The 14,698-nt window shown below is 46.9% G+C and overlaps 1 protein-coding gene across 1 annotated transcript in view; it reads right to left on the reverse strand.

Moving 5' to 3' along the window:
• Smad9 (SMAD family member 9) overlaps positions 1 to 13,275 on the reverse strand; it is a 38,031-nt gene extending 24,756 nt beyond the window's left edge. The window contains exon 1 of the mRNA XM_038347888.1: positions 13,175 to 13,275. The gene's annotated coding sequence lies outside the window, so the exon portion shown is untranslated. The remainder of the gene's footprint in view (positions 1 to 13,174) is intronic.
• Positions 13,276 to 14,698: the final 1,423 nt, after the last annotated feature.

The raw sequence follows: 14,698 nt of genomic DNA on the forward strand, positions 1-14,698 counted from the left end.
GGCAAAGGAGGACCACTACTTTCCAAAATAAGTCATGGCTGACCCTTGACCCCTTAACAGGAAGACATCCATGAATCTAGGCCAGCTAGAAAGTTAGTCAGCATGCGGGAAGAAAAGTTTTCCCTACGTAGATCTGACACCAAGTGAAGTCTTGAGCTTTACACGTTAAGGAGTCCGAAGAACAGCCCTATCAGAAAACACACAAGTACTAGCATGACCTTTCAAAAAAAAAAAAAAGAAAAATTCTGAACGAAATTTTCAGTAAACACTTTTATCAGTTTCAGTTGAACTCAATAGCCAGTCAGTGACATCAGCCAGACTGAACCCTGCTGTTGCTCAAAAGAACAGACTCCAGTTGGGAAAGGGCCGCGGCTGCCCGTGGTGAGCTGCAATGCATTCATCTGCAGTCCTTATGCATGTGTTTCTCAGCGCAGAGAATTTCAAATGTAAATAATTTTGGCAGTCTGACACGTGTCATTAATAATTCACATCTTTTATGAAAACTGTCACTGAACGACTGTAGTTTTGTTTTGTGTTTTTTTTCATAACAGCAAACATTGCTGCTGTGACATTAAGCAATCTATTGCCACCCCACAAATTGAGCCATATGGTCCCATCTGTTTCTAGGTTCCACTACAACACAGCTACTTCGGGTCAATAAAAAAATTGCCGACCAGAGGATGCAAACGTGTCTCTTACTGCACAACTCTGCAAACCATCAATGCCTCGTCTACATAAACAGACAGGAATCTGATGGTGATGGGGATCCGCTCTGCACCTCATGGCCCTGATGACGATTTCAAACAATGTATGAAGTATATACACATTCTCTAAATGGCGTTATTCCGGGATTACCGGCACTAACCACTCTACTTAACCCTCAGGGAAATGTATAATCGTCCCACGTGATCACCTCAGCCAGAGACTCTGAGTGCCTTGTGCACAGAACCTTGCTTCAGATTTGATCTTCCTCTTCAGCAACTAAATGTCGGTGAGTGTCTGCGAAACCCACTGCAAGGGACACCCTCCCAAGCTAGCTCAGATATCACAAGCCTTTGCTGCATTCCCAGATGCTGTGTGTCCTGCACACATTCCGCTGTCACTTCTTTAGTGAAAGGCACAGTCTCTTCTGGGCTGTGATTATCTTACCCATCGGCAGGCAGCATTCAACCCATGTACATAATCACTGACGTAATGACAACAGCAACTGTTGGTGTCAAGACACAACGGATGCTCAAAAATATTAACGGCTGGTTCTGGCATATTCTTTACACAGGAGCCCCTTGTTTGAACACCTTTGTTGCCAGCTGCTATGATAAGCCAGCTCCTCTCACCACACGCGTCTCCGCTCCTAAGGAGGGAAGACAACAGTTTGTTGTTGTTGTTGTTGTTTGGGGTTTTGTTTTGCTTCTGAGGGGAGAGTTGGCAGCTGAAGACATATTAGTTGTCACAACTAGGGAAGGAAGATGTCACTGGGATCTATCTACTGGCTAGAAGCCAAGGATCCTATTAAATGTTCTATGATGCAGAGGACAGCCCCTAAACAAGAATGATCTGGACCTAACAGTCAACAGAGTCGAGCTGAGGAAGCCCTCACAGAGACTTATTCTTCAACCTTACTCTTATTACTGCCCCACCCCAACCTATTCTTTCCAAAATTTATCACTGATAATGGTCCTACTGAATTATATCTGATATTTATTTTTGGCTGTCTTTGGGTTTGGGGGTGTTTTCAATTGGACTTTCAGAAAAACTACCCAATATATCAATACTTCACAAGAAGAAATGAAACCAGGGTTTAAAAATTCTTGCTGCTGCCGGGAAGAGAGGCAGTCTGTGAATTCAAGGCCAGACTGGTCTACAAAGAGCGTTCCAGGACAGTCAGGGCTATATAGTGAGACCTTGTCTAGAAAAAGAAAAAAGAAAAACAAAACAAAGCAAAAGTGGAGAAAGCACTTAAACATTTATTTTCCTTCCCTTCCCTACCCTCCCTCTTCCTTCCTTGTTTTCTTTTGAATAAGAGTCTTTTTGTTGACTAGGCTGGCCTTGAACTCATAGATTTAAATGACCCTTCAGCCTCTCAGGTAACTGGAACTTGGCAGGTCCCTCTGCCCATCACCCCTAGCTCTAAATACACATTTCTTCAAGGAGGATACAAGGTGACAAATGAGCCCAAGATGCATCAGCATCACTGGGAAGATACAATCAAAACACAGAAAGGGGTGGCTTCTCCCTGTCAGAACTGCCACTACCAAAACAAAATGGAAAGTACCTGAGTGACCTGGGGCTCAGAGGCTTCAACCCTGTGGGTGGGAATGGAAAGCCGCTGTTCACAGAGTTACCATGTGACAACCGATACTAGGTGTGCACCGTAAGTCAAAAGCAAGCACTTGGAGTTCATGGCAGTTGGATTCACAATGGCTGAGAGGTGGAAACCAATGAATGTCCATCAAGAGATGAACGGGGAAACGGAGGTGGTGCACACCCCGGAGGTATCTATCTATTTTGCGGTCACAAGCAGGGAAGAGGCAGGCTGTGCAATGTGGCTGAACCTTGGAAACACTGCTTAACGATGTAAAGCAGACACAAAGGATGCTAAGGAGTCAACCCGTGTGGAGTATCTGCAGATTCAAGAGAGTACACAGAAGGGAGATGACCCGAGGGCGACGGAAGGGGAATGGGTATCGAAGTTTAGTTTGAGAAGAAACGTTCTGAAGATGGGTAGTGGCGACGGGTTCACTAAGTATGCGTTTAAACTCAAAATGGTTAAATGGTAAACGTATTTTTTTTTATCATGAAAAAGAGTCCATTCCAAGTGTCAAACGATATGCTCTGTTACCCTTCAAGGGCTTTTCTCTTCCCCTCTCTGCCAGAATTAGAAATGGTTTTTAATCAATATTAATTCTTGTAAAATAACGTGTCATGGTTTCGTAGAAATCTGAATAGCCGATGACGTAAAATGCTGAGGAATCTTCTAGATAACCGGTCCTGTGGGCTAATCAATCCCTCTCAAAGCTGCTCTCTGAAGGACAGCCCGGCTCGGGAGCCCTGGCGCTCTGCCTGCCCTTCAGAGCCTTTCCTCCACTAAATGCAGATTCATGTAAACATATCAATTTCCTCTGAGGGCGGTGGTTTGGGGTTTAGAGCAAAGTACCGTTTTAAAAATAACATTTGCTTCAACACCGAGGGAAGGAGGAATTACGCACTGAACCCCAGAGAGAGTCATTTTTTTTAATGAGACCTGCTTTCTATCTCAGAACCGACTGGCAGCAACTTTATACAGCCTCAGTCAATAACGCTCGGCCTTTTCTTCTCCGTATCAGTTTGCCTTATTTCAACCAGGGTTGGAAAGATGGCTCTGGCGGAGGACTTAGGCTGGGTTCCCAGCATCCACCTGTCAGCTCAAACCATCCATAACTCCTGTTCCAGGGGCGCCAATGCCCTCTTCTTGTCTCCATAGGAACTGCATGCATGTGGTGCACAGACATACATGTAGGCAAACAGTCATACACATAAAAAAATAAATCTTTTAAAAACATTTTCCCGTTAAAATAATATACTAAGAACATCCCTAAGACAACTCTATGTATTCGGGGGTTGGGGGGGAAATGCAGAAATACACATTTCTTCTTGGAGTAACAGCTTGATGTTTACGGTTGCCAATAATATTTCAGAACCTCCAAAACATCATGGGAAGATCCACACAGTCTGAACTTCATTCTTTCATAAAACTGACTCTATGATCTCTCCTGAAATAGAACAAAAGAGCTGACCACCAGAATATATTATGGGTTCAACCCAATTAACATTACACTACAATATTAAGTACAAGAATATTTGAAGCTCATTTAAAAACACACTTTAGCCAGGAGGTGGTGGCTCATGCCTTTAATTCAGCACTCGGGAGGCAGAGGCATGGAGAACTTTGTGAGTTCAAGACCAGCCTGGTCTACAAGAGCTAGTTCCAGGACAGGCTCCAAAGCTACAGAGAAACCCTGTCTTGAAAAACCAAAATAAATAAATAAAATTTTATTTGTTTTTACTTATATAGGTATTGCGATTATTTTAATGCTCAGTTTAATGAAGTTGTCCGGTGACCTCTAGGCCTGCTGAGCAGCGGACTGGGAGAGGAAGCAGAGATTCCCTTGCAGGGGCCGGGTATGACGTGTGCAGCTGCTGGTGCTTAGCCACCCTTTGCCAGGTGCTGAGCTGGAACACGTGTGGAGCAGTAAGTCCCGGTCACTCATGTGCAAACCACACTGTCTTCCTTTCCCCGACCCACATTCAGGAGGGCACCAAATCCCGATGTCTCGTGCAACTGTTCCTGCATCCTCCTAATGTTTGGATCCCTCAGCGGATCCCACTCCTCATCCACAGCAGCTCTGCCTGTAGACCAAGTGACCCTTTGCTGCGACTTGGCAGCACATTGGGATCACCATTGTTTCTTTAGGTTGGGATGGAAAGGGCTACGTTTGCACTGATTGCCACCCTGCCCCCGATTGTTACTCTGAACTATCTACGTATTTTCTAGCAAGCACAGTGAAGCTGAGTGTGCACTGCTGTTTTTCAGCTTCGAAAGCTCTTCTGGCCTCCTCACATGCATTTCCAGCTTCAAGGCTCCCTCTGCTCCTTCAGGAAGCCAACTTCCTGGAAACCCTCCCCAGGCGGCGGCAGCAGCAGCAGCAGCAGCAGCAGCCAGCTTCCCTCCTACCCACTGGGTTCGCACAGCATCTTCACCCCTGTCTTTGTTAAAGGCTGAGAGTCTCCTCAAAGTCATCACCAGGCCACATGGTCCAGTTTTATCAATGACACGAACCACTGCTTCATTAAATCTCATGTAATCAGTACGGCGTCCACCCTAAAACTCGTGGCTTTGCTAGTTTCATACAATACATTTCTTTAAAAGGTAGACTTACATAACACATGCAATTACTTTTGGGCATTTGCATTTAGCACTTTATCTGCTTCAAGTGGTGTTATACAGAATACTAACTTGAAAGTGAATCCTTGTAAAGGCTTAAATGGCTATGAATAGGATTTTAATGTCTTTAAACAGATGTGTGTTTGTGTGTGTGTTGAGTTTCCTGGCCGCCTGAAGGGCGGTGGAATCACTCATAACTCACATGAGATAGTATGTGCCTAGAATCCTAGCGCTTGGGAGTCTGAAACAGGAAGATAGCGATTTCAAGACCAGCCTGGCATCATAGTTATGTGTTGACACAAACAAACGATTCACTGATAAGCCATGTGATGGCTGCTATCCTGGGGAGCTCAGAAGTGGTGACACATCACCGTCAGAACACCTGATCTGCTGGTGTCCATATGGCCATTAGAAACGTGGCATCACCTCCAACTGTCTTCCCTGTCCTCCTAGGTAGTCTTTCTAGTCCAACCTCTTGAATGTTCTCTTTTTGCCCATAGGTTAAATTTAAATAGTTCTTCCTTGTCTAAGGATTACCCCTGAATCCCTGTACCCTTCTCCCCACTACAGCCCACACCCCCAAGCGACTAGGGAAGATGAGGAAGGGAGATGAAGGCAGAACCTAAACTTGGGCAATCAAGGATGACCTGCGCCTCTACTGCGGCTAAGTGACTCAAGACCAGATGTAGTTCCTAAACTCTACAATCTTTTAGTTGTCCCAGGGAGGCCAACTAGGACGCATCAATGGGCACAGACAAAGGGATTTTATTCAGCTGTCAGCAGAGACGCCTGGCCAGATGCCTGGGGTGGCATGCTTCAAACGTCCCTGCAGGATATTCAAACTCACTCTTGAGAGTGTAGAGGTCACAGCAACAAGCCATAGTGACACCCAGAAAGAAGCAGTGAACCACACCATCCCCCTGCCTCAGAGTCCTGACATTCTCACAGGGATTTTTACAAAAATCTCTGTTCTTTTCAGACCTTCTAGTTTATTCATATTTATATTCTCGAACCTCGAGGGGCTAAGAACTCATATACACAGCGATGAAGTTCTACCCAAGAACAAAAGAAATAAACCCAAACAGACCGCAACTGGACAGGGTATTAATGAATCTCACTGTCTGGGACTATAACAATATTTGTTTATTTGTACTTTATGTGTGTGAATGTTGGCCTGCTTGTTTATCTGTGCATCACATGCATGCAGTGCCCACAGAAGAGGGCATCAGATCCCCTGAAACTGGAGTTACTGATGATTTTTGAGCTGCCATGTGGGTGCTGGGAATTGAAGCCAGGTCCTTAGTTAAGAGCAGCCAGAGCTCTTAACCACTGAGCCTTCTCTTCAGCCCTGTTTACTACTATCCTTAACATTTTCTTTATTCTTGTAATTTCACACATATAGACAAAGGAATAAGATCACATATGCCCTCCACTTCCTCTCCAACATGCCTCATAACATATCCCCTTTTCAACTCTGGATCTTTTTAACATAACCCACTAAACGCTGCTAGTGCAGCCCACATGCCCATGGGTGTGTGGTCATTTACTGGAGCATGGGAATCCCAGAAGTGGCCACATTCCCTAAAATGAATGATTCTCCTTCCCTCAGGAACTGTCCACTGCCTGTAGCTCTTTAATAAGGGCTGGGGCTCTGGGATTATCTACTCTATCTACGCTGGGATTTCAGTGGGCTTGGCCTTGTGCACCGCAGACACCGTGAGCTCCTGAGTTCAATAGTCACGCCATTTCTAGAAAACCAGACTTTTACAGCACTCTGCCCCATCCTGCGATCTTAGATTCTTTCCGTGATGGTCCCTGAGTCTTGGTGCGGTAGGGTAGGGGGTTAAATACAGACGCACTGCTCAGAGCTGAGCCCTCAGTCCCTAATTCTCAGCACTTTGATAATTCCTGCATCTTAACATTGACTGCTGCCCACTGCACCGATAGATAGACAGATAGACAGACAGACAGACAGACAGATAGGCAGACAGACAGACAGATAGGCAGACAGGCAGACAGGCAGACAGACAGGCAGACAGACAGACAGACAGACAGATAGATGATAGATAGATAGATAGATGATAGATAGATGATAGATAGATAGATGATAGATAGATGATAGATAGATAGATGATAGATAGATAGATAGATAGATAGATAGATAGATAGATAGATAGATGATTGATTGACAGAAATAAGGCCTCTCTGACCAGGTCCTAGCTCAGGACTGGTCTCCACTCTGGGTCCACAGCTTCCCTGGAGTACTATCCTGGCATCTGCCTTTCTGCTCTCCTTCGCTCCCTGTGAACTTGTCTGTAGAGTCCGCAATTTTATTTATTATGTTGTTTCTTGATTTTGTGGAATGTCCCCATCCCCTGCCTGGTTGGGGAGGGGTGTCTCATAAGCAATTTGGATTCAATAGTTATAGGGTAAATAAAGTTGAAAAGTATCAACACTACCCCCCCACCCCACACACTGGCATGCGGAAGCTGCATCTACAAAATCCTCACATTTAAAAATCAATGCACACACAAAAATCTGGGTTTTTTTTTTCCAAAAACCAGACACTTTATACAGAATATTTTACCAGTGGTTTAAATATAATCACAATAAAAAAGCAACGAGACAGCCACGTCTCTGAACATTCAGGCGCCAGCTGTTCACAAACACAGCCAGCACCTGGTGGCCAGTTTGAGCAAACACGCGGTTAGTCAATACGCCATAGGGAAGTATTCACGTCCTCAGAGCTTTGTGTATGACCAATTCACACTCCTGAGAGTGAAGCTCAGCTGCCACTAGACAACAGAGAAGAGTGACAAAAACATGTCAAGAGACAGGCTCATGGAACCTAAAATCTTGTGCACGTGGCACATTTTCTCGCGGTCCTTCACGGCTGCTGGTTTGGGCTCTGCACGGTGTTCCCTGCCATTGCCACTCATCACTCCTGGTAGTCACTCGTCACTGGTGGTCCCCCTTACAAATACGTTCTTGCCATCCAACAGGCCAGATGGTTATTGAGGTGTTTCCTCAGCCAGTCTAAGACCCTGCTGTGACTCAGGGACCCTGTACCCTGCTAATGCCAAGCCAATCAGATCCTGCCTCCTGGGACACCTAACAATCTACTTCTAGAGGCTCACCTCCCTACCCTTTTAAGCCTCACCCTGCCCCGACTGTAGGGACGTCCTAGCTTTAAAATTACCTGCCCTTTCCCTGCTCCCCCTAAACGCCCACTCTTTCCTCTCTGAGTCTCAGCAAACAAAAAGATGAACTCATTAATTTATAATGAAGTGTGAATGAGAGAGGCCAAATATCCTACCACAAAGCAGAAAATAGGTAGACTCGGAATCCTTGCCTGGGTTGTCATTGTTTTCGGAAGGATGGCACTGCCCAGGCAGACAACATTAGCTCCCACAGTGTAAGAAACAAGGCTTCAGTGGAACATACATCACACATCAAGCAAGTTCTGCACATCTGCTCTGTACTTTCTGTAGCACACGAAACACATATGCAACTCAGCCCAGAACAGGCGTCAGGGGGATTAAAGGCAAAAGCACTGGGCCATGTAGAGGGAGAGAGTCTACGGAGAAAGCTGGGTTTGGAGGCAAAAGATCCCCTCTGTCTAGAAAGCCCTTCCTGAATCAATGAGTTTAAGCCCTTGTTCCGCTAGTGTTCCTAAGGCCACTATCTCCAAACCCCCTGTGAACAGTCACCTGAACTTACAGTCTTGTAAGTAATCAGATGTTAACCACACTTCAGCCTTATCTGGTGGCACACGCTTGAAAGGCTGAGGCAGGAGGATCACTGTAAATGTGAGGCCAGCCTGGGATGCATGGCAAAACAAAACTTAAAAAAAAAAAATCCCTGCGTGGAAAGGAGGCGGGGGGCGTGAAGTCCCATCCCTAGCTGAGGAGATCTTGATTGGCAGCCGATACACAGATTCAGGAGAGGACCAGTCAGTTTTCTTTGAAGGTGTGGCCCTCCATAGGTCCATCCACTCCTGTGGAGGCCATGCGTCCAAGAGTGTGGGCGGCACAAATTGGAGACGATGGGTTAAAAAGACAAAGAGGACGCAGAGTTGCGTGGGTAGAGAGGTGGAGGAGGGGTCTGAGCGGGGCTGGGGAGGATGAATATGATCAAATCACATGTATAAAATTCTCAAATAACTGAGAGAGGGAGGGGGATATGGGAGAGGGAGGAGGCAGAGAGGGGCAGAGAGACAAAAACAGACGAGAGACAGAGAAGAGAAGAAAGCAAGGCAGAGAGTGAGGCAGAGAGGGAAACAGACGAAAAGAAAAAAATACAGTGAATTTGATGAAGAGGGGAGGAGAGGCAAGCAGAGAGGGGAGAGAGAGAGGAGAGAGAAAATTTCATATTTAACATTTTTATTGGCAACTCAAAATGATTAGAAAAACAACAGAGCTATGTAAGTCATCTTGGCATTTATCTCATAAGTTACACTTATTCTCTTTAAACTAAATATGGGCTTTAGAACAAGGGCAGAGAAGCACAAGGCTCTCTCTATTGTGACCTCTGAAGGGCTGCAGCTCTCGTCCTGGGCACATTTACAATCCCTCTCTCAATATCCAGGACCTCTGATTTACAGCAAACTGAATTTAAATTTTAAAATGCACTCTCTTGGATTCTTGTGAAGTTGACTGGGAGTTAATTAGGGCTTTCCAATTAAAAATGTACAATTACATGTGTCTTTTAGGCCCGACGTTTATGCAGATTCTAGTTCTCCTACCTCCGTGAATTAACTGTTTGGGTTTGCTGATCAGAACTTGGCGGATAATAAAGGCCCTTTAGCATCCAGCTCTAACAAAGCTCAAATCAAATACACACTAAGACATCAGCAATTTTGATGTGGCTTTGGAGGGAGGGGCCATCTGTGGATTGTGTTGGCAATTTTTTGTTAAAATCATATTAGAGTTTTATTATGGTGGTTGTATTGTATTAAAACCTGGATTTTTAAAAAAAAATAGTGAATAGGATATGGAAAATTGTGAATGCAGTAAGAGTTATTATGGAATTTCCCTGACTACAACGCTTAGATATGGCGTTCGGGGGGGGGGGGGGGGGGGGGCGGGAGAATACATGGGCGGGCACTAGGGGTGGGCTGTGCTCAGAGTGCTTCCCTGTCTGTGCTGATTCTCACCACTTCTCCACAACTCCTCAGCTCACTTCAACACCGGCTTCTCGAAAGATCGACCTAGTTTATGGGTGAAGTGCTTTTATAGATTTTATTTCAGAAGGGACCACGGGTTCAATAAAGAGGGTTTTTCATTTAATTAATATTTATTGACTGAAGGCTGAGCCGAGCACTGCAGTCAGCAGTAGAGGAACAAGGAGGGTACATGAAACAGGGTCCCCTCCTTTAAGGATCACCTGAGGGGGAGAAATAATGATAAGCAGCACAGGAGATGCCAAGGGCTCCTAGAGAGACACGCCCACCACCGCGGAGGGCAGAGAAAAGCCCCTGGAGGTAGTGCAGGAGCAGAGTCCACAGAGGGGAAGGCATCCTGGGTCTAAGCCTAAATTCAAGAAACTGGCAGATAAGAGGGAAGCCTGGGGATGCAGGCAGAGCTGTAACTCACTCTTGAATCTGCAGTGAGACAGGAATTCTGGAAGAGGACACCCCCTGTGAGTCAGACAAGGGGGCCCAGGGTTCAGCTGCTACCGGGGTGAAGAGGCATCAAGATGAACACGGTTTTCACAGCCCCGATGACACCTAATGCTGGCAATTATCTTTAAATCCTAACGATCTCAGCTGGCACAGACCTACTTTAGAGGAACATTTGCCTTTAAGGGCTAGTTCATTGCCAGGGTGTATTTGTCCATTTTAACTCCGTCCCTACTCTTACACAAACATTCGTTGGGTTCGCATAGCACACCCCTGCCTGCTCACACCACCAAAATGCGGATACACGCGTGTGCCACCCTTGATTTAGGACGGCGTTCCAATTCATGAGCAACAAATACAAACCCACCTGTGCAGAATTACAACAATTTGAGGAGATTCATGCTTTCAACCTGCAACCAGCTCATTGCTTTCCTCTGCCTACGTCCCTGCTCCTGAGTCCCTAAAAGTGCTCACAGAAATAAACAGGAGTCTGCTCTAAGCTTTTGTTGAAAATGGTAGGACTTTACGTCATATGTTTTGAAAAATAAAAACCAAGAACACTTAGAACCCTGACCTTCCCACCACCAGGGCATACCCCTGGATAAGTATGATTTAGAGCATATTAAAGCAGACCATGATGAAACTGTTTTCTTGTAGTAGAGGGAAGGTCAGATACCATCGGCTGCCTTAATGATGCTGTGACCGTCTCTCTCCAACTGGGCAAAGCACAGTACACTCTCATTCATCAGGATTCAATTATTTGGGAAACTGATATCAAATTGTTTTATTTATGTGAAAAAATAATTTCTTGGGGTTTTTTGTTTGTTTGTTTGTTTGTTTTTCCCCTCCCCCTCCAACTCAACCACACGATCAGAAAGGATACACAAATTTACCACTCATTCAGGGCTTCGATATCTGTAAAGTTTCCTATAAAACAGAATGGAAATCCTTTTCTTCCTACATCTTAGGCTATCAGAGACGCAGTAGCTGATTCTGGTGATTTTCTCATTAACTATGAAATATGTAAAATAGGAGGAAAATATTTGATAAAGAAAACACCAAGTGTCTCATGCTTAAAAGGCCTGGCAAGTGCTTAAGGGGGTTAACCTTAATTTGTCATTGATTTTTTTTAGAACCACTACTGGTAAGTGAGCTAGCTGGGTCTAGACTTTGCAGGCATTCTCCTAAACATAGCTCAAACCTGGGGGGCGGTGGGGGGGGGGGACGACCCACCCTGACAAAGCCAGCCGCTCAAGCTTTAAAGTGGGGGCTGGCCATGTCAGGACAGATCCAGCAAAGGCAGGCTTGCAGGAAGCTGACTTTCCATGAAGGAGCCTTGCCACTAGAAGCTATTTGCAGAAATATTATTTGACGCTTCGGTAGTCTTATCGTATTTTAAATGTTCCTTGTTTATAAACTACCACACCGGTTTCTTATCTGTGATGTCCTTGGATTACCAACCACAGACTTGAAAGTGAGCCAAAATCGTGTGCCCTCGACTTCCTACAAGCAAAGCATTGAATCCTGGTCAGTTGCTGCAGAGTGTTTGGGCTGTATTTTTACTTCCCTTTTAAATATAGATGAACAGTTTCTAAATGCAAACCTCCTAGGGCATTCCCTCTCATTGACAGGCATGCTAGGACATGTCACAACCACAAATATTCCCGAGGAATTGCCTAGGAAGGGGCATCATTAAAGGGCCAAAGACCTTACCGCTATCCTCTTCTCTCTCTGCTAGCTAAATTTTTACAGGAAACCAGCAAGCCACCACACCGTCATTGTAAACTGGGTCCACTAAAAGTAATTCCTAGTGTTCCGTGCCGTGCATTCAACCGAATTACATACAATTTGCTTCCAAAACGAGATCCACATCATTTGTAGGTTATTTCTCAAGATTACCAGTTCTAGCCAAGAAATACCCCAACGGAGGACCTCAAAACTATCATTTCCAATTGCCACGGTCGGAGGGAGAGAGGGAGAAGAAGGAGTAAGAAGACGTGTGGCGATTAGCCACCCATAAGAAGGCTCCCCACGCTCCTCCTCCCCATCACAAGGCCGGCGTCAGTCAGTCGCCTGCATCTGTCCCCACCTCGCCCCCTCCCGTCTGCGCAGCGCTGGCACCCAATAGTAGGCCCAGGAGAAGACAAACACAGCCCAAGCGCTAGCTACAGACACTTAACATTCCTAACTTTTTTTTCTCTCTCTCTCTCTCACTGTGTGTGCCTCAAAGGTAAGTAGAGAAGAAAAAAAATTACAGGAGTATGAAATAAGCCTGGGTGACCAAGGACGCCCTGGAATTTTAAAATCCCCCCAGACTACCTTACATACACTCACACTTGCCCCTCTACTATCCCCACTCCCCAGCAAAGGGCTACTTTCCCGAGCTGGGTTCCAGAGCTCCTGTCCCTGGGTGCAGGACAGTGTGCATCCTTCTGCACTCGGCCCACGCGCATCCCGCATCCCTGCCCACGCCCCGGGCCACGCGTCCCCCGGGATGAGCCCTAGGTGCCCAGACTGCCGCGGAGCCCTCGCACACTACACACGCCACCCGTGCTCCACGAAGAGCCAAGCCTCACGCCCGAGGACCTTAGGGACCTTCCGAGTGCCCACGCTCGCTGCATGGCAGCGCTTACCTGTCCGTGCGGTGCCACGCGTGCCCCCGCGCACCCGGGCTCCGCGGTAGCTGCAGGGCCCGGCCGGGCGGCGGCGGGACCGAGACAGCGGCTCCAGAGGCGTCAGTCAGGCTGGAGCCTCCTCCTCGGCCTCCCGCGTGAGTGCGCCGCGCTGGAAGGGCGCCAGGCGGCCGTGCGCGCAGCCCCAGCCAGGAGGGGCCGTGCGCCCTGGCCACGCCGCGCTCCCCGCCCCGCCGAGCTGCGCACCCTCCCGCCCTGCACATCGCGGTGGCAGAGGGCTTTCAGGGCCAGCGGGGTCCCCAGGTCATCCCCGGAAGTGTCCTCCCCACCTGGAACCCAGGCAGCGGAGGGAGGGGGCCGTCCCTCTGAGAGGCAGACGGGACCACCAACCGTGCTTGCCAGCCGCGCTGAGTCCTAGTCCCTAGAGGCCACATTTACTGGCTGGCTGTTCCTTATCTCTGTATCCGAGGCATGACTTGCCTGGCACCGGCCCAAGAAAATCTGACGGCGCTGAGTAGCGAGTGGAGTTTCAAACCAGTCCTGTAATGGTGTGGGCTGTGATTTCTTACCCAGTGTATAATACATACTATCTAATCTTCTCACGGGCACAAGGAGCCTTCCTGTCCAGCGGCCTGGCTGTCCCCTAGGTCGACTGCCTCTAAAATGTCACTTGGGAAGCAGCACCAGTGTGCTGAAGGCTTTTGGTTCCCCCACCAAACCGTACAGGTTTTCATAGAGACAGAGCATGGCATAGGGTCACCTCGGTCAGACCCCCGCCCACATCCTTCAAGAGGCCAGGGCACCTTGGAAATGTAAGGGAAAGTTCTCACTTGAACTTCTTTTCCTAATCCTAAAACCACCACTTTCTGGAACATGCTGCTTTTGCAACACCATCCAACGGTAGCCCGAAGAGGACTTTGCTTAAAATATATCGCAGAAGTTTCAATAATGCTGTGACTTCAGACTGAAAGCTGACCCATATGCCCTGCTGCAGGCCAGCTGTTAGGTCTGAGGTTGCTCTGGGAGAGAAGAAACCCCAGAAGTAATACTGTCCAGTGGTGGGGACCAATGAAAGTCATGGGCTGGATGAGGGACATGTTTTGTGCGCACTTTAAGGCAAGTACTTCGATTCTCTGAATTGATAACTTGTAGCCCAGCACCCCCTAACCCAGAAATGATATTAAAGAAAGAACGGATCCAATCAGTTTTCCCCTTCCACAGGAGCACAGAGTGTTGATGGGCTGGCTCATGCTTCTGCCATGGAGGCTGTGAATTCACAGAATTTTTTTTTGGGGGGGGGGAGTAGCAGTGGGCCAGACCTCTGAATATATGTACCCTGCCTTTTCTGGACATTACTCTTTTTTTTTTCTTTTAAAGATTTTATTTATTATGTATACAGTATTCTGTCTGAATGTATGCCTGAAGGCCAGAAGAGGGCACCAGATCTCATTACAGATGGTTGTGACAGATGGTTGCTGGGAATTGAACTCAGGACCTTTGGAAGAGCCGGCAGTGCTCTTAACC

The sequence above is a fragment of the Arvicola amphibius genome, chromosome 11 (assembly GCF_903992535.2).
Source record: "Arvicola amphibius chromosome 11, mArvAmp1.2, whole genome shotgun sequence".
In the NCBI taxonomy this organism is placed as follows: domain Eukaryota; kingdom Metazoa; phylum Chordata; class Mammalia; order Rodentia; family Cricetidae; genus Arvicola; species Arvicola amphibius.